The following is a 6,000-nucleotide window of genomic DNA, read 5'->3' as shown; positions in this document are numbered from 1 at the left end:
TTAAAAATCGGCCTTGTGCCTAATTTGTTCAGTGGGGGAGCAAATAAATACCATCTATTCCGGCAGATACTGCAAGCAAAGACCATATGTGGAGCAACCGCACATATAAGACCTTGGTCAATGTAGGGGCAGCCCTTCATACCAATTGTCACTATCCAGCGCCCCTACTCCCCGGGGGGTTGGTCCCCATTTCCCTTTCACTCCTCAATTTAAAAATCGGACTTGTGCCTAATTTGCTCGGTGAGGGAGCAAATAAATACCCTTTTCTTGGCCTTTTGGCCAAGATCAAAATGTAGTATCTGTTCCGACAGATACTGCAAGCAAAGACCATATGTGGGGACAACCCCACATATAAGACCTTGGTCAATATAGGGGCAACCCTTCATACCAATTGTCACTATCCAGCTCCACTACTCCCCGAGGAGTTGATCCCCATTTCCCCTTCACTCCTCACATTAAAAATCGGCCTTGTGCCTAATTTGCTCGGTGGGAGAGCAAATAAACACCCTATTGTACTTGGCTTTCGGGCCGGGATAAAAGTGTAGTATCTGTTCTGCAAATGCTGCACTTAAGATAATTTGTACCAGTCAATGGAGAGGAAACCCTCTATACTGGGACAATTATTATTTTTGGTAACCAGAGTGCCTCCTTCTTGCATACTTATAGGGGAGCTGGTTTTTACCCCACATTAAAAAACGGCCTTGTGCCTAATTTGCTCGGTGGGGGAGCAAATAAATACAGTGTAGTATCTAGCTTACTACATGCTGTACTTATTGTGATATAAAGTGGGGGATCACCTTTCTGTATTAATTTAATGTAAAATGATCACCCACTTTACAACCAGTCAGTCCAAAAGCCATTCAAGTCATTCTCCAGATCATTCAAGTTGTTTTTGAAGGATTCCACTTATTTTTTAAGCATTCAAGTCATTCTTAAGTTCATTCAATTCATTCTTAAGTTCATTAAAGTAATTCTAAGTCATTTACTTTTTATTTATTTAAGTCATTTCAGCCCATTTTTCGGTCATTGTAGTTTATCTTTAAGAATTTCATGTCAATCCTACATTCACGCATTCATTCATTACACGAGAGCACGCGACTAATGGCTATCGGCTTTTTTATTCAAAGCATCTTTAGACTATATATATATATATATATATATATATATATATATATATATATATATATATATATACTAGCAAAAGTACCCGTCGTTGACTGGGTTCAAAAAAAGCCTACAGAAAATGGACTCTGATTTATGAAAGTATGATAGGTTATGAAAAGGAAGGGTTATAAAGAGATAGCTTCGAATTTGGGGGTATGAAAACCAAAGCAAAATACGATGAAAGTAAAAATAAAATAGATAAACCCCATAATTTATTATACCATACCTGTTCACACTGAAACACTTATTACAATATTCTGTGGATCTATGTTAAAAAAAACCTTGTTAAACTTTGTGACATATTTCCATTCTATGGAAGTCAGGTGGTAACGAACACCCCATTATTTTATTATACCATATTTCTTCAAACTGAAACATAATTATCAAAGTATACTTACGCAGATAGATATGAAAAGTCTTTATTAAAGTTTGTACGTATTTCCATTCTATGGAGGCCAGGCGCGAACGCAGACCCCACAATTGTATTATACCATCTCTATTAAAGTTAAAACATACTTATCAAATTATTATTATGTACATCTATATCAAAAACACTTGTAAACGTTTTTTTTTTTATTTTTTTATTTCCATACTTTGTGGACCAGGCGCGAACGCAGACCCCACAATTTTAATTAATCACCGTTCTGCCAGATCAAACATACCTATGTGTCGATACATCTACCATTATATGTAATCAGTTTTTTAAAATAGTTAACCATATAGGAGCCTATTCGTGACCACACACACACACACACACACACGCACACACACACACACACACAGTAGTCCCCTACACCAAAGTGGCAATGTGCCTTGTTTGGGGTGAAAATATAATAATAATAATAATAATAATAATAATAATAATATATATATATATATATATATATATATATATATATATATATATATATATATACCAGCAAACATGTTAAAAAACACATTGAAATGAGTTAAAAACATATTTAATCTGAAAAGGAAACACTTGATAAGTGGATAGTCCTCAATCCGCGGAGTTTCGAAGAAATACTTTCCTTCTCATCAGAGGGTAGAAATTAGCAAAATGCGGGATCGTATTTTGTATACAAAAGTATTATATATATATATATATATATATATATATATATATATATAATATATATATATATATATATATAATATAAAGCTGAATGTGTGTGTGTGTGTGTGTGTGTGTGTGTGTGTGCGTTTCTTTGCGGCGATGTCTGCAAAAAATGTGTACCAAACTTTTCTCTAAATATTATGTTTTTAGACGGATAATTTTCCAGCTAAGATGATAAAACGAGGCAGTCTATGTGTAGCATATATATATATATATATATATATATATATATATATATATATATATATATATATATATATATATATATATATATATATATATATACACGTCCTCTCACTAAAGATCGTGCGTAAACATATGACTGGTGAATTAATATCCAGCATTTATTGAAATTGAGAATGCAAATTTATTTCCATAATTTTTCTGCTCTTCATGCCGATTTATACGTTTTTATATCTTTCAGTTTCTCACTTTTCTTACTTTCCAGTTTTTTTTCTGTTCTTTCTTCTTTCTATTTTTTATTCCTTACGTGAGACATTATATCAGATGAATACGAATTTGGCGTAATAACAAATATACATGAATACGAATATTAGGGCGAACACTGTCGAAGGATATTGTGTTTGTGACATTTAATACAGCGGGTGTATACTCGACAGTAGAGATTACAATAGATGGGTTCTTATATAAGGTCGATCGTACGTAGGGTCGCTTCTGTTTGCCATAACCTGCAACTTGGTAAGTGTTGATCCTTTGGAGTCAGCTTTTTGTAACCATGGAAACACCACCTTCTCTTCACACACAGATACGATGACCAAAAGTAGATTAATTAAAAGAGTTTGGCGCCATTATGGAGATAGCCGCCATGTTGGATAATGCGACGTTGCTCGTTTGTATGTCGATTCGTGTTTCTTTGATGTTTTTCCCTTGCGCTGTATTTCAATTTGACTCTGCGAAAAGATCAAGGGACTGGAGACTGTCAGCTGTCCGGTCTACAAATCGCCGAGGAAAACAAAGAACGAGGCATTAACTTGGACGAGATCTTCAATTAATTTACAAATCCACTATCAGATCTGGTGGATCTCATTTGAAGTTTCTTGATGAGGTGCATTATATTTTCAAAACTTCGTGTCACTTCAATCTGTACTTAATTCAACACAAGATTGACACTAGCTGATGTAATCGTTATTCGACAGTCGCCATACTTTTTATTTTCAGTAGTTTTTTCCCCCTGCGAGGTAAAATACCAGGTTGAGAAACTGGCGCGGTCTATCCTTCTCTCGAGGGTAGCTTGGTCTCTCTTAAGTCGTGGTAGACATCCCGTTTAGTGATGGCATCGCGATAAAAATACGCTTGATGGTCCTGGCGAACAATCAAGTACTCAGCTACCGACAAGATATGAATTACACCACAAACTTGTGTAGTGAGTTCAATCTCGGCTACGACCGGCTTGGAACTGACTGGACTGGAGTTTTTTTTTTTTTTGTTTTTGTTTTTTTCTGCAATGTTATGGAAATCTTTTTTCGGCTCACTTCTTTCCTCCGATTTACAGCTTTGGTTTTTTCAATAATGGAGAATAGGCATCCAAAAAAATGAATTGGGACTGTTTCGTTTTATTTATTTTAATTTCAATAAATCGCATTTTACTCTTTATTCGTGGTTTTTGTAGATGCGCACGCTCAGCTTAACTCTTTCCGATAAATTCCCAAAGTAAATATAAGATACTATTAGAATGCTGACATATGTGCAATTAATGCATTTCCTAAGCAAATTACGTATATATATATATATATATATATATATATATATATATATATATATATATACACGTAATTTGCTCGCATTTAGGTAAAAATGCACTTTCGTAAATAATTGAATTCATTCAAAACATATCGCTAAAACCAAAACAAAACAACATCTTAGTAAATCGCGATGTATCCAGACAGTCGGCGAGATGGTCCAGGGGTAAGGGTTTAGGCTCATTACCGTTGGGTCCCGATTTCGACTCTCGCTAGATACAGCCACTCTAAAGTGTCGTAGACAACGAAACACGTGTCAGTAGATAATTACATTTAAAAAATAATATATATATATATATATATATATATATATATATATATATATATATATATAAGCGGACCAAATGTATGCAGAAGCTATTGTTACTTTCAAAGGCGACATGAATAGCGGAAAACCATGTGAGCCTTTCACCTTATAGACATTTACCGATTGTATATTTTTAAGTTACACACACACACACACATACATACATATATATATATATATATGTATATATATATATATATATATATATACTGCGTGTCAAATTATTAACGTTATAACATTTTTCTACTAGTTTCAGAAACTTACCGGTAGTTTCGTATCAAAAGCTTCGGAAACGTTGGCAATGCTGAGCTGCGTATACTGTGAAATTTTCGTACTGTTCCGCGGAATGTAAGAAACTAGCCATCGTAATTGCTGAATCCACCGTATTTGAGGTGTGTCAAATTATTAACACGGCAGTTTGTTTCGTCAATAAAATGGGTCGTAAAGGTGGTTTGAGAAGTTCTGAAAAGAGTACTATTACAGAACAGCTGGCAAAAGGTAAAACTACCCTAGAAATATCGAAAATGATAGGAAAGTACCATCAAACTGTGAAGAACTTCGTCAAGGACCCTACAAAGGTACGTAAGACCGCTTATAAATGTAAATCTAGAGTTGTTTCACGCCGTTCTCTACTCCCAATTAAACGTGAAGTTGTTAAGAACCCTGGGCAGATAAGTCGAGAAATCTTTGACCGAGTCATATTGAAGCATGCCTCAAATAGTACTCTATGTCGTCTTCTGAAATAAGTGGCAAAGCCCTCATTAAAGGCACATCACCTACAAAACCGATTAAAATAGGCAGAGGACAACATGAAAACAAATTTTTCCAAAGTTTTGTTTACGGGTGAAATGCGTGTTACTCTTGATGGCCCAGATGCCTGGAGTAAGGGATCGGTCCTAGACGGACGACATCGTCATTAGCATTTAAGGCGCCAACAAGGTTATGGTGGGAAAATGATTTGAGCTGGGATTATCGGAGGTACTTTTGTTGGCCCATAGTAGGTCCATGAAAGCGTAAAAATGACGTCAAATGCTTACATAGCTTTTCTGAAGGAGTACTTTGAACCGTGGCTGAAGAAGCACTATTCAGAAAAACTATTATTTTTATGCAGGATAACAAAAGCAAAAAGTATTTGCAACAACTGGGGTTCTTTGGCCTATGGAAGAAGGAGTGGCCAACGAAGTCACCAGATTTGAACTCAATTGAGAACCTTTTGAGTATCATGAAGCGACGCATCTATGCAAATGGACGCCAATTAAAGAGCAAAGATGAGTTGGATGGGATGCTCTCTAAAAAGTAATAACTGTTGATGAAATCTACAAATTTGACTAATTCTGTGGACCAATGTATTTTACAAGTCATTCATAAAAAAGGATCGCATATCCTCTACTAACTATGTCAACGTAGAAATTGCTATGTAGTTATTGTGTTCTTAGGATTTTTGCTAGTTCATTTAATGTTTGAAAATTATTTCAATAAACAAGTTATGAGTATATTGTGTTTTTTCTTAATCTCGTTAATAACTTGACACACTGAAATCAACAGATATTCATATCTTCTGCCATAGTTTCGCTAATACTGCTTTAAATACTTTTCTTTTTTTTTTTTGACTGGCATAGATGAATAGTATTGTAAGCACTTTCTTAAAGTTT

Source organism: Euprymna scolopes, chromosome 33 (genome assembly GCF_053919585.1).
Source record: "Euprymna scolopes isolate OS-2025 chromosome 33, ASM5391958v1, whole genome shotgun sequence".
In the NCBI taxonomy this organism is placed as follows: Eukaryota; Metazoa; Mollusca; class Cephalopoda; order Sepiida; family Sepiolidae; genus Euprymna; species Euprymna scolopes.
Note: the sequence above shows the minus strand (reverse complement) of the source record.